The sequence below is a fragment of the Molossus molossus genome, unplaced genomic scaffold (assembly GCF_014108415.1).
Source record: "Molossus molossus isolate mMolMol1 unplaced genomic scaffold, mMolMol1.p scaffold_m16_p_15, whole genome shotgun sequence".
Lineage (NCBI taxonomy): Eukaryota > Metazoa > Chordata > Mammalia > Chiroptera > Molossidae > Molossus > Molossus molossus.
In genome coordinates this window covers 44,071,818-44,095,148 of record NW_023425350.1, presented here as the reverse complement: position 1 = coordinate 44,095,148, position 23,331 = coordinate 44,071,818, and positions in this window count along the sequence as shown.

Here is a 23,331-nt window from a genome sequence, read left to right as displayed (position 1 = left end):
GGGAAAGATAGAAACATCGATGTGAGAAACATCAAGGGGCTGCCTCCTGCACAGCCCCCACTGGGGATGAAGCCTGCAACCCAGACACGTGCTCTGACCAGGAATCGAACCAGCAACCTCCTGGTGCATGGGATGACACTCGGCCACTGAGCCACACTGGCTGGGCCACAAAAAGTTTTTAGTTCGATGTAGGGCCATTCATTTTTTTTTTATCCTCACCCGAGGACATTTTTCCATTTTTTGCCCAGATAGAGTGGGAGGGAGAGAGAGGGAGAGAGAGACAGAGAGAGAGAGAGAGAGGGAAACATCGATGTGAAAGGGACACATCAAGTGGCTGCCACCCGCATGACCAACCAGGGCCAGGGACAAACTGCAACCGAGGTACATGCCCTTAGCGGGAACCGAACCCGGGTCTCTCCGGACCGCAGGCGGATGCGCTAACCGCTGAGCCAAATAGGCCAGGGCGGGCCATTCATTTTTTTTTCTCTTTTGTTTCCCTTGCCCACAGAGATCTAGTAGAAAAAATACTGCTATGAGAAATACTTGAGATTTTACTGCCTATGTTTTCTTCTAGGATTTTTATGGTTTCAAGTCTAACATTTAAGTCTTTAATCTATTTTGAGTTTATTCTTGTGTATGGTGTAAGAAGGGGTCTAATTTCATGTTTTTGCATGTATCTGTCCAATTTTCCCATCGCCATGTAATGAATTGACTATCTTTACCCCACTGAATGTTTTGGCCTCCTTTGTCAAATATTAATTGACTACAAAAGGGTAGGTTTATATCTGGGTTCTCTATTCTGTTCCATTTATCTATATGTCTATTTTTATGCCAGGAACATGCTGTTTGGATTACTATGGCTTGTAGTATAATAGTTGATATTAGGTAGCATGATTCCTCCAACTTTGTTCTTCTTTCTCAAGATTGCTGTTGCTATTTGGGGTCTTTTGTGGTTCCATATAAAGTTTTGGAATATTTGTTTTAGTTCTATGAAATGCAGCATTGGTATCTTGTTAAGAATTATGTTGAATCTGTAGATTGCTTTGGGTAGTATGGACATTTGAATGGTGTTAATTCTTCCTATTCACAAACCAGATATGCTTTATGGATAGGAAGAATTATATATGCTTCTTCTTATTTGTATCTTCAATTTCTTATAATTTTCTGAGTACAGGTCTTTTACATCCTTGGTTAAATTTATTTCTAGGTATTTTATTCTTTTTGAAATAGTTGTGAACAGCATTATTTTTTTAGTTTTCCTTTATGATAGTTCATTATTGGTGTATAGAAATACCACTGAGCCCAAGCCGATTTGGCTTAGCAGTTGGAATATCGGCCCTCAGACGTAAGAGTTGCGGGTTCAATTCCAGTCAAGGGCACATACCTCGGTTGCAGTTCAGTCCCTGGCCCTGGTCAGGGTCATGCGGGAGGCAATGAGTCAATGTGTCTTCTTATTTTGATGTTTCTCTCTCTCCCATTCTATCTGAAGATAAATGGAAAAATATCCTCAAGTAAGAATTTTTAAAAAATTAAAAAATAAAAATACAACTGATTTCTGGATATTTATTTGTATCCTGCTACTTTACTGAATTCATTTATCAGTTCTATTAGTGTTTTGTGGAATCTTTAGGGCTCTCTTTTATATATAATATCATGTTTTCTGCAAAATTACAATTTTACTTCTTCCTTTCCAAGTTGGATGTCTTTTTGTTTCTTCTTTTTGTCTGATTACTGTGGCTAGGACTCCCAGTACTATGTTGAATGAGAGTGGTGAAAGCAGACATCCCTGTCTTGTTTCTGATGAAAAGGGAAATGCTATTTTATTTTGCCCACTGAGTATGATATTGGCTGTGGGTTTGTCATATATGGACTTGATTATGTTGAGGTATGTTCCCTCTATCCCCACTTTGCTGAGAGTTTTTATCATAAGTGGGTGCTAGATTTTATCAGATGCTTTTTCTGTGACTATTGATAGGATCATGTGATTTTGTTTTTTTTTAATCCTCACCGAGGACAGGATCATGTGATTTTTTAATCTTTCATTTTGTTATGTGTTGTTGTATCATATATATTAATTTGTGGATATTGTACCAACCTTGCTTCCCTGGAATAAACTTCACTTGATCGTGATGTATGAACTTTTCAAGGTATTACTGGATCTGGTTTACTAATATTTTGCTGAAGATTTTAGCATCTATGTTCATCAGGGATATTGACCTATAATTTTCTTTCTTTGTAGTATCTTTATCTGGTTTTGGAATTAGGATAATACTGGCCTCGTAAAATGAACTTGGATGTCTTTTTTCCTCTTGAATTTTTTATACTAGTTTGAGAATGATTGGTGTTAATTCTTTTAATTTTTGGTAAAATTCACCTGTGAAGCCATCCACTCTAGTCCAGGACTTTTGTATGTTGGAAGCTTTTTTTTTTTTATTACCGTTTCAATTTCACTAGTTGTAATCTGACTATTCAGATTTTCTGATTCTTCCTGATTCAGTTTGGGAAGATTGTATGTTTCTAGGAATTTACCATTTCATTCAGATTGTTGAATTTGTTGTCATGTAGTTATGATATTTTCTTATAATCCTTTGTATTTATGTGGTGTCAGTTGTTACTTGTCTTTCATTTCTGGTTTTATTTATTTGGGTCCTCTCTCTTTTTTACTTGAGTCTAGTTAAAGATTTGTCAATTTTGTTTATCTTTTCAAAGAACCAGCTCTTGGTTTCATTGATCTTTTGTATTAAAAAACATTTCTTTTTCCTTTATTGATTTTAGAGAGAGAGGAAGGGAGAGGCAGAGAGAAACAGAAACATCAGTGAGAGAGAACATCAACCAGCAGCCTCCTGCATGACCCAAACTGGGGACCCAGCCCACAACCTGGGCATGCGCCCTGACTGGGAACCACACCAGCGACCCATGGTGCATGGGTTGATGCTCAACCACTAAGCCACTCTGCCTGGGCTATCTTTGTATTTTTTTAATACTCTATTTTATTTCTGCTCTAATTTTTTTTTTTTTTTTATCCTCACCCAAGGACATTTTTCCATTTTTTGTTCAGGTAGAGTGGGAGGGAGAGAGAGGAACCGAGAGAGAGAGAGAAACATCGACGTGAAAGGGACACATCGAGTGGCTGCCACCCGCACAACCGACCAGGGCCGGGGACAAACTGCAACTGAGGTACGCGCCCTTAGCGGGAACCGAACCCGGGTCTCTCAGGACCGCAGGCCGACGCTCCAACCGCTGAGCCGGTTGGCCAGGGCTCTAATTTTTTTTTTAAATTCTCACCCGAGGATACTTTTCCATTTATCTTCAGACAGAGTGGGAGAGAGGGAGGTGGGGGAGAGAGAAAGAGAAACATCGGTGTAAGAGAGAGACTCATCAGTTAGTTGCTTCCCACATGACCCCACCCAGGGCCAGGGACCAAACCGCATCCGAGGTATGCGCCCTTGACTGGAATTGATCCCATGACCCTTTGGTCTGTGGGCCAATGCTGTAACCGCTGAGCCAAACCGGCCAGGCTAATCGTTTTATTTATTTATTTTTTTCATCTTTATCCAAGGATACTTTTCTATTGATTTTTAGAAAGAGTGGAAGGGAGGGAGGGAGGAAGAGAGAGAAACATCAATGTGAGAGAGATACATTAACTGGTTGCCTCCTGCACTACCCCAATCAGTGCCAGGGATTGAACCTGTAACCCAGATATATGCCCCTGACTGGGAGACCCTTTGGTCCCTGGGCAGACGCTCTTAACCACTGAGCCAAACCATCCAGGGCTGCTCGAATCTTTATTATGTCCTTCCTTCTACTAACTTTGGGCTTTGTTGTTCTTTCTCAAAAATTCCTTTAAGTGTAAAGTTAGATTGTTTATTTGAGATTTTTCTTGTTTCCTGGGCTATCGCTATCATGTAATGAATTTTCCTCTTATGATTATTCTTGCTGTATCCCATAGATTTTGGGTTCCTGCGTTCTCATTTTCATTTGTTTTTCTTTAAAATTTTTTTTTTCCTCTTTATTGATTTTAGAGAGAGAAAAAGGGAGAGGGAGAGAGATAGAAACATCAATGAGAGAGAAAATTGATCCGCTGCCTCCTGCATGTCCCCACTGGAGATTTGGCCCACAACCTGTGCATGTGCCCTGACTGGGAATCAAACCGGCGACCTTTAGGTGCATGGGTTGAAGCTCAACCACTGAGCCACATTGGCCAGGCTTTCATTTGTTTTTCTTTTGATTTCCTCCTTGATCTCATTGTTAACTCATTTATTGTTTAGTAACGTTATTTAGCTTCCATGTCTTTGTGTGCTTTTCAGGGTTTTTTATTCTTGTGATTGATTTCTATTTTCATATTATTATGGTTATAGAAGATACTTAATATGATTTCGATCTTACATTTATTGAGACTTGCATTGTGTCCTAACATGTTTGTCCTAGAAAATGTTCCATGTGCACTTGAAGAGAATGCATATTCTGCTGCTTTAGGGGTGAAATGCTCTGAAAATATCAGTTAAGTCTATCTGATCTAGTGTGTCATTTAAAACCACCATTTCCGCCCTGGCCAGTTTGGCTCAGCGGTTAGAGCGTCGGCCTGCGGTCCGGAGAGACCCGGGTTCGGTTCCCGCTAAGGGCATGTACCTCGGTTGCAGTTTGTCCCCGGCCCTGGTTGGTCGTGCGGGTGGCGGCCACTCAATGTGTCCCTTCAAATCGATGTTTCTGTCTCTCCCTTCCTCTCTCTCCCTCCCATTCTATCTGTACAAAAAATGGAAAAATATCCTTGGGTGAGGATAAAAATAAATAAATAAATAAATAAATAAAGCCACCATTTCCTTATTGGTCTTCTGTCTGAAAGATGTATCCATTGATATTAATGGGGTGTTAAAATCCCCTCCTCTATTACTGTAAATCTCTCTTTTTAAATTCATCAATATTTGCTTTACATATTTAGGTGCTCTTGTGTTGGGTTCATAAATGTAAGTATTGCTGCCCCAGCTGTTTTTTTCTTTCCATTTGCATGAAATACCCTTTTCCATTTCTACTTTAGTCTATGAGTATCTTTAGTTCTGAGGTGGGTCTCTTGTAGACAGCATATATATGGGTTTTGTTTTCTCATCCAGTTACCCTATGTCTTTTCAATTGGAGCATTTAAGTATTACATTCTGTTGAGAAATCAACTGACAGTCTTACGGGAGCTCCCTTATAGGTAACTGTCTTTCTCTTGCTGCTTTTAAGATTTCCAATTAGTCTTTAACTTTTGCTGTTTTAATTATGATGTGTCTTGGTGTTGGCCTCATTTGACTCATCTTGTTTAGGACTCTATCTGTGCTTCCTGGACTTGTGTGTCTGTTTCCTTCACCAGTTTAGGAAAGTTTTTGGTCATTTTTTCAAATAATTTTCAATTCCTTGCTCTCTCTTTTTCTGGTACCCCTATGACGCACGCAGCTGTTGTTATGCTGCATGTTTTTCTAAAGATCCCTAACACTATCATTAAAAATTTTATTTTTGCTAATTTGATTGGGTGTTTTTTTCAACCTTGTCTTCTCAATTGCTGATTTGATCCCCTGCTTTATCCAACCTACTGTTTATTTTTTCCAGTGTATTCTTCATTTTAGACATTGTAGTCTTCATTTCTTTTTTTAATTTTTTTTTCTCTTTATTGATTTTAGAGAGAGGAGGAGAGAAGGAGAGAGATGGAAACATTGATGAGAGAGAACATTGATTGGCTCCCTCCTGCATGCCCCCCACTGAGGATCAGGCCCACAACCTGGGCATGTGCCCTGACTGGGAATTGAACCGGTGACCTCTTGGTGCATGGGTTGACGCTCAGCCACTGAGCCACACCGGCCGGGCTGTAGTCTTCATTTCTGATTTTTTTTTTTGATCCTCTCTCGAGGACATTTTTTTTGCATTTATCTTCAGATAGAGCGGGAGGGAGAAAGGGAGGAAGACACAGAGAAACATCAATGTGAGAGAGCCACACTGAGTGGTTGCCACCCACACGACCCCAACCGGGGCCTGGGACAAACCGCAACCGAGGTACATGCCCTTAGTGGGAACCAAACCCAGGACTCTCTGGTCCACGGGTTGAAGCTCTAACTGCTGAGCCAAACCAGCCAGGGCCTGACTGATTTTTAAAAAGTTTTCTTTGTCTTTTTTCATGGTGTTGAGCATCCTTATGACTATTACTTTGAACTTTATATCTGATAAATTACTTGCCTCCATTTCATATAGCTCTTCTTAAAGGAGATTTCTTTCAGGATATGTTTGTCTTTTCTTTTTGACTGCCTCTTTGTGTTTGTTTCTATGTATTAGGTACATGTGCTATGATTCCCAGTCTTCATATGTTGGCCTTATGTAGTAGGTGTCCTGTGGGACCCAGTGGTGTAGTCTCCTGGATCAACTGATCTGAGTTCTCTGGGAATGTCCCTATGTGGGTTATGTGGGCACTCCTGTTGTAATTGAGTGTTGAGTGTTGATTGCTAGTGGACCATTTATGTGTGGCATCAACCCTCAGGCTGGCTGACTGTGAGAATAAACCCCTACCACAGTGAAGCTGGTGTGCAGGTAATGACCACACAAAGCGAAATTCACCTGCTGAGATCTCCCTTTGAATATGCATCTTGTGAAACTGATGGGATGTGCATGAGAAGGACCAGAGTGCACATCAAGACTGGCTTCTACTAGCATCAGGCTCAGGGGGGCAGGTCAACAAAAGTGCCAAGGAACCCTAAGATCCACCTCTTGTCTATTGACTGCCTGTTAGGCTCAGTCACTCAAAGAGCCTCTGGCAGTATTCAGATTGTGTGAAGTAGGTTCTCAGTGAGTCACCAGGTAGAGGCGAGTGGTTTTCACTAGATTGATACAAGTTCAAACTCAGGTGCTAGTGCTGGGTGGGTCTGAGGCCACTGAGCAAATGTCTGTGGGTATACCAAGTCCCCACAGACCTTTATGGTGGGGCAGGGTCTCAGGGAGTGGTTAGAGTGAGGCCAGTAGAGTTTATCAGGTCCACCCAGACCAAGATTTGACTGTGTGAAGGAAGGGCTCTGTGCTGGTTGGGCATGTTGGGGAAAGTGGCCACCTTTCTAGGGCCACACAACTCAGTCTGTCCCAGATTCTGCCAGGAGCCTGATCTCAGCAGAGGGGGACCACCAGGTGTCAGCCAGATGGGGCTAGCGGAACTCCCATGGTGAAGTGCTGTTCAGGCTTGGAGGGAGTGGCTTCTGTCCTGGAGCCACACAACTCAGTCTTTCCTAGATTCTGCCTAGACCTCTGCAGAATGGGACCACCAGGAGCCTGGAGAGTAGGGCTAGGTGATCTCCCTTGAGAGAGAGGTGCCAGTCAGGTTCACAGAAAATTGGGGGAATGGTCCCTGCCCCCAAACCACACAACTCATCACTGACACCCCTTGAGTTTGCCCAGACCTGTATACCTAGGCCCAGTCAGCTGACTTAGCAGGGCATGAGCTTCTCAGGGTTGGGCTACAGTGAGTCTGAGGTATGGGAGAGGGACTCAGTACAGGTAGCATGGCAGTTGTCCCTTCAGCTCTCTCCCCAAAGCCACAAACCCGTCTCTCCTCACTTGATTCTAAACCACTCCATCCTTACTCTGCTGGAGCTCAGGGTGAGTGGTTACAAATGGTATTTTGTGTGTTGGCCCAATAAGAGTGTGCCTATGTCTGTAGCCAACTCCTACCTATCCTTGCCTGACAATCCCTGCTGATTTCACAGCCAGATGTTATATTATGTGCATGCCTCTTCCCAGCTCTGGTGCTCTGGGCTGGGGAGCCCAACTTGGGATTGAGACCCCACAGTTCTCAGGGTGAATCTTTGCAGCTGAGATATCCCTCAAGAATCTCAACTTCCTACAGTGGGAGTGGGGCCAGCCCTTTTCAAGTCTCTGCCCTTCCTACTCATCTTGATGTGGCTTCTTCTGTAAATCCTTCAGAAGTGTTTTCATTTTTTATGGTACATAAAAAAATGGTGCATCTTGCAGTTGATGCCATCTTAGATTTTTAAATAAAGCAGTAAGTAAAACGAAGTATGAGTCTAGTTTTCACAGGCAATTCCTATCCCATTTCAGTTGAATCTACTTTGGTAAGCTTACCTAGTGTACATTGAGCATAAGCCCATGGACTGAGAAGTCCTGGTTCGATTACTGGTCAGGGCCATGCCTAGGTGAGCTCAATCCTCAGTAGGGGGCATCCAGGAGGCAGCCGATCAATGTTTCTCACATCGATGTTTCTAAAAAATCAATAAAAACATTTTTTAAAAAAATTCTCACCCAAAGACACTTTTTTTTTTTTGCATTTATCTTCAGATAGAGAGGGAGGGAGAGGAGGAAGTGAGCGAGAGAAACATCTATGTGAGAGAGACACATGGAGTGGTTGCCACCCACACGACCTCAACTGGGCCAGGGACGAACCGAGGTACGTGCCCTTAACGGGAACCAAACCCGGAACTCTTTGGTATGCAGGCCGAAGCTCTAACCACTGAGCAAAACTGGTCAGGGCAATAAAAACATTTTTTTTTTAAATGAAAAGAAATACAATATAGAATGTTGAGAAGAACTAATTAATCTGACTTAGTCATGTACGTATTGGATTTTCCTCCAGAAAAGTTACTGGTTGAATTCATTCTGAAACAATGTGAAAACAAGTCTTTATGGAAAAGTTTCATAAAAAATGGTCACAAATCAATGAACTGGTTTTGGTACTGTGATTAAGAAGCTCATGGATGGCTCTGACTAGTTTGGCTCAGCAGTTAGAGTGTTGGCATGCGGACCAAAAAGTCCCAGGTTCAATTCTGGCCAAGGGCACATACCTTGGTTGGAGTCGTGTGGGTGGCAACCAATCGATGTTTCTCTTTCTCTCTCTCTTCCTCCCTCTCGCTCTATCTGAAGATAAATGTAAAAATATCCTCGGGTGAGGATAAAAGAAATAAAGCTCATGGATGAAAGGTCTGGATTATAAAGAATTATATAAATCCTGGCCGGTTGGCTCAGTTGGTTGCCGCATTGATCCATATATGAAAAAATTGCAGGTTTGATTTCTGGTCAGGGCACACACCGAGGTTGCAGGTTCAGTCCCCAGTTGGGGAACATATAAGAGGCAACTAAGAGGCAACTGAGCCCTGGCCAGTTTGGCTCAGCGGTAGAGCGTCGCCCTGTGGTCCAGAGAGACCCAGGTTTGGTTCCTGCTAAGGGCATGTACCTCGGTTGTAGTTTGTCCCCAGCCCTGGTTGGGTCATGTGGGTGGCAACCACTCGATGTGTCCCTTTCACATCAATGTTCTCTCTCTCTCTCTCCCTCCCCACTCTATCTGAACAAAAAATGGAAAAATGTCCTCAGGTGAGGATTAAAAAAAAAAAAAGAGGCAACTGACTGATCTCTTCCTCTCTCTTCCTTCCTCTCTAAAAAAAACCAAAATTATTGCCCAGCCAGTGTGGTTCGGTGGGTGAGTGTCAACCCATGCACCAAGAGGTCTCCCGTTTGATTCCTGGTCGGGGCACATGCCCAGGTTGTGGGCCAAATCCCTAGTGGAGGGCATGCAGGAGGCGGCCAATCGATGTTCGATCTCCTCCAGACCGCAGGCCGACGCTCTAACCACTGAGCCAAACTGGCCAGGGCTCGATGTTCGATCTCATCGATGTTTCTCTCTCTCCCTTTCTCTCTCTCTAAAATCAATAAAGAAAACAATTTTTTTTAATTATTAAAAACATACCCTTGGGTCCTGGCTCATTTGGTTCAGCAATTAGAGCATTGGCCTGTGGACCAAAGTGTTTCGGATTTGATTCCAGACAAGAGCATGTACCTGGGTTGCAGGTTCCACCCCCCGGCCCCAGTTGGGGTCATTCGGGAGGCGACCAATCAATACATTTCTCTCACATCAATGTTTCTCCCTGCCTTTGTCTGTCTCTTTGTCTCTCCCTCCCTCCCTTCCACTCTATCTAAAAATCAATGGAAAAAGATCCTTGGGTGAGGATTTAAAAAAAAAAAAGAATTATATAAAATGCATAATTCCTATTTATAAGTAGTACTTTTAGGAACTTACTCCTGTCCGTGTTACTGACTGCTGTATCTTTTTGATTGTCAAGATAAGTAAAACTACTGAAACTAATATCATGGCTGAGGGAAAAATTGCAGAGGTTGAGGGGAAAGGGCTATGTCTAATAGTTGGTGAAGTTTATATTTGAAAACTGTTACTTCCATTGTGGAAAAGTCTCGGAGAAATGTGGAATCTAAAATTCCAGAGTACTTTCCTGTATCCATTTCTAACTGACCTAATGCGCAAACAATACCATTGCTCTCACTTCTCTGTAAGACATCCGAGGAAGTTACATCTTTTCCCCAACATTTGCTGACTAAACTAGGCCTTTTCTTTTTTAACATGGAAGTATTTACTACACTTTCAAATTTTTTTGTCTTCTCTGAGTATTTCTTTGGAGCCTAATAACAAGTCATTATGCACTTAATTTATTAAGTCTGTCTTCTGTTAGCCTATTACAAAAAGATCAGAGTTTGCAAACTAGGATACATTTTTTTTAACGTAGCCAATATTTATGTGTGTGTGTTTTTCTTTTTAAATCCTCACCCAAGGATATTTTTCTATTTATCTTCAGATAGAGTGGGAGGGAGAAAGGGAGAGAAAGAAACATCAATGTGAGAGATACACATCAATTGGGTGCCTCCTGCATGAACCCAGCCGGGGCTGGAGATCAAACCTGCAATCCAGTACGTGCTCTTGACAAGAATCGAACCTGAAACCCTTTGGTCCATGGGCTGATGCTCTGTTAGCCAGATCAGCCAAGACAAGTCTGAACTATTTTAAATTTCTCTGGATGCTTTTGCTAAATCCAGGATGTGCCTGGATTTTCAGTCATTTGCTCAGTCAAGCTGACTCATTTCCGAATATCCATGGAATGTTGGAGATAAGAATTTCAGAATAATCTTGAAAATTATGCCTTCAAACAGAAAGTCCAGATGTGGTTCTGTGAAAGGGCATTGTTTTTCATGAAACTTCTGAAATAGAAGCTGAAAGTCATGAGACAAGTTTGAAAAGTTCCTCACTGTGTAATCCTGGGCCTTCTCATTTCACCTTTCAATCTACTCAGGAGGTCTCATCCATTCTGGTTTCAGACACAATCTAAATGTTTTTTCAAATTTAAAATTCCTGCTCAGACTTCTTTTCTACCTTGCAGGTCCATTTACCTTAGTATCTTAGGCTCAATAAGAAAGAAACTGGCCCTGACTGGTTTGGCTCAGTGGTCGGAGCGTTGGCCTGTGAACCAGGTAGTCCTGGGTTCAGTTCCCGCTAGGGGCATGTACCAAAAGAAATAAAGAAAAAAAAAAAAAAGAAACTGAACTTTGCCCACCCTACCCCTATACAATTAAAAACAACCTAGTTCTCCTTCAATGTTCCTCTTCTCAATAGCACCAACATCCCTTTCAGTTTTCATACAAGAAATCTGGGGATCATCTTTGACACCTCCCTTACTCTCACATATCCAATCACCAAGTTTATTCAAGTCTGTATCAGACTAGATCTCAAATTCATCTACTTCTCTTCTTCCATTGACATTAACCTAGGTCTAAGCCACTATCACTTTTCCTGGATTTCTGAAATAGTCTTCTAATAGCTCTATAATATGCACATCACCTGGAATCTAAGGCCCCAGCTCAGACCTACTGAATCAGAACCTGTATTTTAACAAATTTCTACATTATTCTTATGTACAATAAAGAATCTCTGCAAATCTCATTATGTTACCTCCCTGATTACAATCTTTGTAATTATTCCTTTATTCTTAGAATAAATATCAAATTCCCAAATATTCTCTACCATAGTGATTTTCCAGTGCTTTTGCTCAAATTCTCCTAAAATAATTATGAAAAATTGTATATCCCCTGCAGATTTTTAAATTTGTTACCTAACATTTTAATCATAATTTTAAATATGTATTTTATTGATTTTTAGAGAGAGAGGAAGGGAGAGCGAGAGAGCTGGGGAATCAAACAGCAACCAAGGTACATGCCCTTGGTGCCCTTGACCGGGATCGAACCTGTGATGCTTTGGTCCAAGGTCTAACAGCTGAGACAAACTGGTCAGGGCGATGAACATTTTTTATCCTTACCTGAGGACATTTTTGCATTTATTCTCAGATAGAGCGGGAGAGGAGAGGAGGAGGAAGAGAGAGAAACATCCATGTGAGAGAGACACATCGACTGGCCACCACGCACACAACCCCAACTGGGGCTGGGGACAAACCACAGCCGAGATACATGCCCTTAGCAGCAACAGAACTCGGGTCTCTCTAGTCTGCCAGCCAACACTCTAACCGCTGAGCCAAACCGGACAGGGCCTTTTTTTTAAAAAAAATATTTTGTTTTCTTTATTGATTTTAGAGAGAGAGGAAGGGAGAGGGAGAGATAGATACACTGATGGGTGAGAACATCGACTGGCTGCCTCCTGCATGCCCCCCACTGGGGATTTGGCCCACAACCTGGACATATGCCCAGACCAGGAATCGAACCGGTGACCTCTTGGTGCATGGGTCGACGCTCAACCACTGAGCTACACCGACTGGGCCTTTACCATATTCTTTACTCTTTGGGGCATTTTCTTCTACTCCAATTCTAGATGTTAACAGTCCCCGAAGGTTCTGTTTTAGGTTTTTCTCTTCACTGTACAGTATTACCTCTCTATATATTATTTCATGACTTCATTTACTATTTGTGGCAGACACTGTAAGTAAATTGACTTAGTACCCACTGCCAGCTAGCCTCGCCTCGAGGCTTACTTAAATGTAGCCACGTGACGCAGTTCTGGGAAGTGAGACCAAAAGTAAAGTTATCTGTAGAGCTTTCTGGAAAGTTTTTGCTTTCCTGATGAGAGGATAGTTGAGGGAAGTGGTTCTTTCCTCCCTCTTCATGTGTGGAACCTGTAATGCTGAATGTATAGAAGTTATCCCCCCCCCCCCCCCCCCCAGCAAATAGCAAATAGCTAGCATATTAAGGATTGTTTTCATATTTACATTTCCAGTCTGGGACTTCTGATCTTTAGATTCAAATAACTGCCAACTCAACAATTCCTTTTGGTTATCTCACAGGCACCTCAAGTGGAGTACTTCTCTTGCCCTGGCTGGTTTTTCTCAGTGGTCAGAACGTCAGCCCATGAACCAATGAGTCACAGGTTCAATTCTGGTCAAGGGCACGTACCTTGGTTGTGGATCCTCCCGGGGAGGCAACTGGTTGATGTGTCCCTCTCACATCAATGTTTCTCTCTCCCTCCTTCCCACTCTATCTGAAGATAAATGGAAAAATATCCTTGGGTGAGGATTTAAAAAAAAAACCAAAAAACAAATAGTACTTCTCTCTATTGACCTCATGCCCCTCTGGTCCTCCTTTAAGTGATCCCTGTCTTGGTGAATGGCACCACTATATTCAGTGTGCAAATCAGAAATCTCGCAATATCTCTGATACCATCATCTCCCCATACCCATAAACCAAGTCTTGTTCTTTTCACCTGTAAAATATTCTTAGATGGACTCTTTTTATCAATTTCTTTCCTATTTCCCTTGTCTTAGCTGTCATCTTTCTGGATTAATATTAGTGCCCTCTATTGTCTCTACCTCCAATCCATTCTCTACAGATTAGTCAGACCATTTTAAAATACACCTATGATTGTATGGCTTCCATACTTCAATTGCTTTTAGGATGGAAGTCAAAATTTTAGCGAGATTTGTGGTGCTCTGCAAAGTCTGACATGGGCCTTCTCCCATAACCATGTTCTAGTTTTATACTGGTATTTCTTTTGTGTTTCAGGAATTTTGCATATGCTGTTCTCTGTATCTGCATTGCTACTTACATTAGTTTTCTACTGCTGCTGTAATAATTTACCACAAATTTAGTGGCTTAAAATGAAATGTCTTTTAAGAAAATATATTTGTATTGATTTTTAAATTATATATATATATATATATATATATATTTTATCACCTGAGGACATTTTCCTTTTTTTATTCAGATAGAGGGGGAGGGAGAGAGAGGAAGAGAGAGAGAGAAACATTGACATGAAAGGGACACATCTAGTGGCTGCCACCTGCACGACCCAACCAGGGCCGGGAACAAACTGCAACTGAGGTACGCGCCCTTAGCGGAAACTGAACCCAGGTCTCTCTGGACCGCAGGCCGTCGCTCTAACCGCTGAGCCAAACTTACCAGGGCTGTCTTGACCAGGAATCGAACCAGCAACTTTTGGTGCATGGGACAAGGACCAAACAACTGAGCCACACCTGTCAGGGTAGAACTAAATTTCTTTCAACATTATTTTACAGTTCTGTAAATCAGCAGTCTAACATGGGTCTCACTGGGCTAAATCAAGGTGTCAGCAGGGCTGTGGTCCTTTCTGGAGGGGAGAATATTTCCTTATCTTTCTTTTTTATCCTCATCCAAGGATATGTTTCCATTATCTTCAGACAGAGTAGGAGGGAGGGAGAGGGGGAGACAGAGACAGAGAGAAACATCGACGTGAGAGTGACACATCAACTAGTTGCCTCCGGTGCGACCCCAACCAGGGCCAGGGACGAACCGCAACCGATGTATGTGCCTTTGGCCGGAATCGAACCTGGTTCTCATTGGTCCACAGGCCAAAGCTCTAACCGCTGAGCCAAATCAGCCAGGGCATCCTTATCTTTTATAGCTTCTTGAGTCCACCCACATTTCTTGGCTCATGGCCCCATTTCTGTTTTCAAAGCCAGTAATATTGCATCTCTTTGATCACTCTTGTGTAGTCATAGTTCCCTCTGAACAAAGCGGGGAAAGGTTCTCTAATTTGAAAGCTGCATATAATTAATTGAGCCCTTATGAATAATCTAAAATTATCTCCCCATCTCAAGGTCCTTACCTGCAAAGTTCCTTTTGCCGTGTAAAGTACTACATTTAGATTCTGGGGATTAGGACATTGACATCTTTCAGGGTATGGGAGGATGTTATTTTACCTACCACAATATTTTTAATAAGTGCATTGGGCAACAAAATTCCAATAGTAACTTTATGGTTTTTGTTAGATAACCAAATGTCTTAAGTAGGCAGTTACTAGCATTGATTCAGCTGGTTAACAATGTTACCAGGTATGCAAGCCTTTTCTCTTCCCATTTTGCCATCTTTATTTAATGCGTTGGCTTCTGCCTATAGGTTTATTGCACAATGATGGCTGCTGCTCCTATAGATATCACATTTGTATCCAAGGCAGACAGAAGAGGCAAGGGCGGTGTACAAGGTACCATCAGTGCTCCTAGTTCTTATCAGTTCAGTGCAGTGGTCAGACTTCCAACTGTTCTCACATGTTTTTCTATGCCTGAGGGTTTTCTCTGGCTGCCTGAGAAGCCTGCTTTGCTGCCTACAACTCCTCCTAGCAACACTCAATGACTACAGAGAGTAAATGTATATGCCCAGCTTCCTTCTCCCTTGGGTAGGATGATTTTAGGGCATGTTTTATAATGGTTTGTAGTTTCCCAGTGGGGTTAGGTTCCAGTTACCCTCAAGAGTAAGGGTTAGCCCTGCTGGTGTGGCTGGGTTGGCTGGAGCAATGTCCTGTGCGCCAAAAGGTGGTGAGTTCAATTCCCCATCAGAATACACACCCAGGTTTCTGGTTTGATCCTCAGTCAGGGACTAGCGGAAGGCAGCCCATGTCTCTCTCTCCCCCACTCCTTTTCTCTCTCTAAAATCAATTTAAAAGAAGATGAAATGGCTCAATAATGAATCATTTATTGGATACCCCTTCCCTTCCTCCCCAGTTTCCTGTCTCCACTATTCTAGCAGTGTTTCTTGGGATAATATAAACTATGTCCACCTGTGTCCTTGTTTCAGGCCCTGCTTTGGGGAGAATCCAAACCAGGATAGGCCATTATCACCTTTCCTCCTTCTTCCTGTCTTTAAAGCAGATAGTTGGTGCTGTTGTGGCTATCTTACAACTAGGAGGTGACAAGCCATTATGTGGAGGGTGGAGTAGAAACAACCAACTTTGGTCTGTATCCTTAAGCCAGTGTATAGGCACTAGACTGTCTACTGCCTATTTATTGATCACAAGAGAAAAATAAGACCTATTTGTTTAAGCCATTCTTTAAAAAAAAAAAAAGTTTTTCTTTATTGTTTAGAGAAAGAGGAAGAGAGAGGGAGAGAGAGATGGAAACATCAATGAGAGAGAACATTAATTGGCCACCTCCTGCATGTCCCCCACTGGGGATTTGGTCCACAATCTGGGCATGTGCCCTGACTGGGAATGGAACCAGCAACCTCTTGGTGCGTGGGTTGACGCTCAACAACTGAGCCACACCAGCCAGGCTGTTTAAGCCATTCTAAATTCAAACGATTTTTTTTTTTTTGCCTGTAGTCCAATGTGTCCCCGATACAAATAAACATAGAAATAATTACAGGCTATAGTAAAAGCTTTGATGGAAAGAAGCAGAGTACTGATACCTTTAGAATAAGATGTTAGTCATTTCAAAATCAGAGAGCATGTCCTAGGAAGAAACAACATTCACCAAGACGCACAGCAGGAAAGTTTTTATTTTAGAAATCAGATTAGTGTGGTTGGAATGTAAAAAGTGTAATGCTAAAAACTGGAGAAGTTGAGGGAGGGCCCAAGTAAAGAATTTATTCGAGCCCTGGCCGGTTTGGCTCAGCGGTTAGAGCGTCGGCCTGCGGTCCTGAGAGACCCGGGTTCGGTTCCCGCTAAGGGCGCGTACCTCGGTTGCAGTTTGTCCCCGGCCCTGGTCAGTTGTGCGGGTGGCAGCCACTCGATGTGTCCCTTTCACATCGATGTTTTTCTCTCTTTCTCTGTTCCTCTCTCTCCCTCCCACTCTACCTGAACAAAAAATGGAAAAATGTCCTCTGGTGAGGATTAAAAAAAAAAAAAAAAAAGAAAAAAGAATTTATTCGAAATGCAACAGGAAATATTGAAGGGTATTAAGCAAGGAAGTGATATAATCCAATTTATTTTAAAAAAATAACCACTCTAGCCATTTAAGACCGAAACGGCAATTTGCTGGGCTGGGTGCTGTGGAAATAAAATTGCATATCTGCCTTTCTAATAACGGCCCTTTTAAAGTCCCCAAAACAGTGATGAGTATGGGTGTGAGAGAGGAATTCTGGCATAACTCTGGCCTTTAATATTAACACCAGACCCAGACTTTAACTCCCATATCCAGAGACAAAAATCCTATGTTCAATAATAGCAAGCAGAATGATGAGGACAGATAATGTCCAAGCAATAATACTTTTCCAAAGTTCTTTATGTTAGGCTGCTTTCCAGGGAAGTACCTAAGAATATACTACACATATACAACAAGATAGAGAACTAAAAGTTTCATAGATTGTATAATTTTACTCAAAGCATAATTCTACCACTAGATGGTGACATGCATACAAATTATTGAAAAGTCATCATCAATCTTCTAGTTATGGAAGGTGTATGGCAATTGCTGATTACTGGTTTTAAAATCAATTTACAAAGCTTAGGAGATATTTTGTTAGAGCTTCTGTTCCATTATTCTTTTACTATTTATTTGTTTATTCATTTTAAACTTTTTTGTTGTTGTTAATCCTCACCTGAGGATATTTTTCCATTGATTTTTAGATAGAGTGGAAGGGAGGGAGAGAAACATTGATATGAGAGACACATTGATAGGCTGCTTCCCACACGACACTGACCAGGCCTGGGAATTGAACCTGCAACCCAGGTACATGCCCTTGACCAAGAATCAAACCCGAAACCCTTCAGTCCATAGGCTGACACTATAGCAGCTGAGCCAAACTGGCCAGGGCCCATTATCCTTCTAGAATGCCCATCTTTCAGTTAATATGAAAAAGTCTCTGTTGATACATATACCAAGATAGCACAGAAGAGTGAAGAGTATAGAGTCAGGAGGCAGGCAACCTTATTTTTATTAGCTTCTATTTACAAGCAGCTAAAGTAGGTAACGGGTTAGTAAACTATAATCCATAGGCCAAATATGGCTAGTTACAGGTTTTTGTATGGCCTGTGGGCTAAAAACAATTTTTCTTTTTTTGGTACAAGCCCCTAGCCGGAACCGAACCTGGGACTCTCTGGTCTGCAGGCCAACGCTCCAACCGCTGAGCCAAACCAGCCAGGGCAATTTTTATATTTTTAAATGGTTGAATTTTTTTCAAATTTCAAAGTCCATAAATAAGAAGTTTTATTAGCTCTGGCTGGTTTGGCTCAGCGGTTGAGTGTCAGCCTGCGGTCCAGAGAGAGCCAGATTCAGTTCCCGCTAAGGGCGCGTACCTTGGTTGCAGTTTGTCCCCGGCCCTAGTTGGTCGTGCGGGTGGCAGTCACTTGATGTGTCCCTTTCACGTCAATGTTTCTCTCTCTCTCCCTCCCACTCTACCTGAACAAAGAATGGAAAAATGTCCTCGGGTTAGGATAAAAAAAAAATTAAAACAAAAGTTTTATTAGAGTATAGCCACACGAATTCAGTATACATTGTCTATGGCTGCTTTCCTGCTTACAGAGTCAAGTAGTTTAAAAGCCTAAAATATTTATTATCTGGCCTTTTACAGAAGTTTGTTGAACCCTGAATTGATGATTGAAGAGCAGTGCTCATATATGGGAATACTTTCTCTAGATTTTCAAATCAGTATTTTTTTTATTTTATTTTTTATTTTTATCCTCACCCAAGGACATTTTTTCATTTTTTATTCAGATAGAGCAGGAGGGAGAGAGAAACATCGAGTGGTTGCCACCCGCACGACCCAACCAGGGCTGGGGACAAACTGCAACCAAGGTATGTGCCCTTAGCGGGAACCGAACCCGGGTCTCTCCGGACCGCAGGCCGACGCTCTAACCGCTGAGCCAAACCAGCCAGGGCAGTATATTTTTTTTTTATCCTCGCCCGAGGACATTTTTCCATTTTTGTTCAGATAAAGCAGGAGGGAGAGAAGAAGAGAGAGAAACATTGGCGTGAAATGGACACATCGAGTGGCTGTCTCCTGCGCAACCCCAACTGGGGCCGGGGACAAACCACAATGGAGGTACGTGCACTTAGCGGAAACCAAACCCGGGTCTCTCTGGACTGCAGGCTGATGCTCTAACTGCTGAGCCAAACCGACCAAGGCACAAATCAGTATTTTTTTTTTTTTTTATCCTCACCCGAGGACACTTTTTCATTCTTTGTTCAGATAGAGCAGGAGGGAGAGAGAAACATTGATGTGAAAGGGACACATCGAGTGGCCGCCACCCGCACGACCAATCAGGGCCAGGGACAAACTGCAACCGAGGTACATGCCCTTAGCGGGAACCGAACCCGGGTCTCTCCAGACCGCAGGCCGACGCTCTAACCGCTGAGCCAAATCGGCCAGGGCACAAATCAGTATTTTTAATTCTCACCTGAGGACATGTTTAGAGAGAGGGAGAGAGAAACATTGACTGGTTGTCTTCTGTACATGCCCCAGGATTGAACCTGCAACCCAGGTATGTGGCCTGACCAGAAATCAAACCCGCAACCTTTAGGTGAACTGGATGAAACTCTAACCGCATCACTCTGGCTGGGTCAAGATTCTCAAATCATTTTTTTCTTTATCGTTGAAAGTATTACAAATGTCCCTTCTTTTCCCCCCCCATTTACACCCTCCTCCCTGCTCCCACCACCACTGTTGTCTGTGTCCATTGGTTATGCATATATGCATGTAAGTTCTTTGGTTTATCTCCCTCCCTCTCCCCTTCTCTCTTAGGTTTGTCAGTCTGTTCCCTACTTCCATGTCTCTGGATCCATTTTGTTCTTCGGCTTATTATTTTATTATATTCCACAAATAAGTGAGACCATGTGATACATGTCTTTTTCTGACTGGCTTATTCCTCAAATCATTTCACATAATTTTAAAAAGAAAAACCCTAGAAAGCAACTGATTATTTAAAAATAATATATTTTTGAAATTTATTATTTTTTATCCTCACTCGAGGACTTTTTTTTTTTTTTTTGCATTTACAGTGATACCTCGGTTCTCGAACGCCTTGACTTTCGACCAAATCGGTATTCGACCAGGAGATTCGAGAAACTTTTGTCTTGGAATCCGAACAAATATTTGGAACTCGAACTTCCGAGATGAGCCGAGTTGAGCCGAATGGCGTTCATTCGGCCCAGCGCACCTTGCTTGCGTCATCAGTGTGAGTGCAGAGAGAGAGTCACGCTTTGTGGAGAGAGTCACGCTTTACACTGAATTTAACCCTTAGACATACTGTACACTTTTATTTCTTGTTGAGACTTATGTTTTTCTACATATTATATACAAATTAGGCCAGTAAATAGGCATTTTCTGGGGCTTGGAACGAATTAATCCAGTTTCCATTATTTCCTATTGGGTTTCATTGCTTCGGTTCTCGAACAATTTGGTTCTCGACCGTCCTCCTGGAACGAATTATGTTCGAGAACCGAGGTATCACTGTATCTTCAGATAGAGCAGGACGGAGAGAGGAAGAGAGAGAAACATTGATGTGAGAGAGACACAGCCACCGGCTGCCACCCACACGACCCCAATCAAGGCCTGGGGACAAACCGCAAGAGAGGCACCTGCCTTTAGTGGGAACCTCTGGTCCACGGGCTGGATGCTCTAACCGCTGAGCCAAACCAGCCAGGGCTAATTTTTTTTCTCTATTGATTTTAGAGAGAGGAAGGGAGAAGTAGGGATAGAAACATTGATGAGAGAGAACATTGATTGGCCACCTCTTGCATGTTCCCCACGGGGGATCAGGCCTACAACCTGTGCATGTGCCCTGACCTGGATTAGAACCAGCAACCTCTTAGTGCATGGGTCTATGCTCAACCACTGAGCCACACAATAGTTGTCCTATTTTTAAGAACTGTTATCAGCCCTCTGTGGTCTTATTTTTCATTTATTTATTTGTTTTTAAAATCCTCACCCAAGGATATTTTTCCATTTATTTTCAGATAGAGTGTGAAGGAGAGAAACATTGATGTGAGAGAGACACATTGACTGGATGCCTCCCGCACAACCCTGACCGGGGCTGGGACCGAACCAAAGCCCTTGACTGTAGTTGAACCCTTAACTCTTTGGTCCAAGGGCCGATGCTCTAACCACTGAGAAAAACTGCCCAGGGCTGCTGTGGTCTTAAAAGCAGTTGACAGATAATATACAAGTTATTATCAAAAGAATACCTGTATCAGTTAAGAACGTGGCTACAAGTAATGAAAATCTAAGAGTGGATTAAGGAAAAGGATTTTTCTTACATAAGCATGGGGTACACAAAGGATGTGTCAGTGACCTACCCTTCTAATTCTGTATTATCAATTTTATGGTTGGCATATATCTTGTGGTTTTGTTAAAAAACAAAATAAAAATAGATGCTGTGTTACTTTGGGTAGCAAGAGCATGTTTCAGGCAGAAAAAACTAAGGGTTAAGGGTCACGTCTGCTAAATTTGAGGTTTTTTTGTTTTTTATCCTAACCCGAGGACATTTTTTTCCCCCATTTTTTGTTCAGATAGAGTGGGAGGGAGAGAGAGAACAAAAAACATCGACGTGAAAGGGACACGAGTGGCTGCCACCCGCACGACCAACCAGGGCCGGGGACAAACTGCAACTGACAACCGAGGTACGTGCCCTTAGCGGGAACCGAACCCGGGGTCTCTCTGGACCACAGGCCAACGCTCTAACCGCTGGGCCAAACCAGCTAGGACAAAATTATTTTTTATATGCTTCCACTTATTTGTATCTTCTTCAATCCCCCCCCTTTTAATTGAATTTATTGGGGTGACACTGGTTAACAATATTATACAGGTTTCAGGTGCACAATTCTACACACATCATCTGTACACTGTTATCTGTTCACCACCTCCAACCCTGCAGAATTCCGCTTACATTTTATTGGCAAAAACTCAACCGTACAGCCAGTCCTAGAGAAATTATACCATAATTGGTTTTAAATCAGTAACACATATACTTAGGGGCTTTCCTTTCTGCCACAGGTCTCTCAGCTGCCACCCAAAAAACAAACAAAAACCCCTTGGGTTTGGTAAATTTCCCTGTTGCAGGGAAAAGGGACAGGTGGGAATGGATGTTGGATGGATGTCTACCCACAGGACCGAAAGTCTACCAAACCCAGGTTTTGCGGGAAAGACGGGAAGGGAAGATTATGTCAGAATAGCTCTCCAGTGCCTAAGGAGCACCTGCTCAAAGGGAGCCACTTAAAACAGAAGGGCAGAAACTTCCTAACATGAACTGAGGCCGCAGAAAAGCAAAGAATACCGGGACGGTGGTCCTGGTACGGAGTCGTGATGGTGTGAGAACTCCGACACAATCTAGGAAAGAATTCCCACGTACTAGCTGTTCTGGGTACAGTTCCAAAAATATTACCTTTCGGACTTTTCAGTCACTTCTCTACATAACCATGCTGGACACACAAGTCAGCAGGAAGGCGTATGCGCCAGACTGAGGAACGCTGTCCCAAAGCTAACTAGTTAGCACCGAACTTCCGCTGAGCGTCCCCTTTCCCTTCCCTGTTCTTCCTTCTCCGTTCCCATCTTAATACCCTTTTAAAACTGCTCTTCGATGAGAAGCAGAATTTGCTGTTCCAGGTGAAGAGATGAAGTGGGCAATTCGTGAGGGGCCCTCTTGCGTAAAGAGGAGGAGATGTCAAGGTGGACACTCTTCACTCCGCCATTTCTCGTCACATGCGGTCTCTCTGCTCCAGGACGGGCGAGCCTTACACATTGAGGGTGGCGAGGAACACCGAGGCAGGTTGAGCCGACCCTGGGCCGTTCCATTCTCACAGAGCCCGGCGGGGAGATGCCGTGTGCCCCATCCTGGGCTGCGGCGTCGGCCCGGATCCTCTTGGAGCCCCCCATTCCCCCAACTACGCAGCGTGCGGGCGGGAGACAAGGGTGAAAGCGGCACCCACTCCCCTTCGCGGGCCCGGAGGGAAAATGGCGAAGCTCAGGGGCGGGGGACAGGGCGGCGCGAGTGACCCAGCTGGCTCGCTGGGCCTCGGAGCCCGCGGAGTGGGCCGCCGTGGGCGACGCCGCGCAATCGCGACCCGCTCGGTGCCTCCGCCATCTTCTCCTACTCACCCGGACTCCCCCCGCGGCCGCGCTGGCTTCGCGTCTCCCTTCCGGCCGCTGACAGAGATCCGGGCTGGGCGGGGTGGGCGAACGCGCACAGGGGGTGGACCGAGGGCGGGGAGGCCGGACGGAAGAGGAAAGGGAGGGCTGCGAGCCGGCCACGGCGGGGTGTGGAGCGTGCGGCGTGTGTGCGGAGAGAGAGGTGGGAGGGAGGGAGGCGAAGAGAGGGCGGGAGGCGGAGGAATGAGAGCG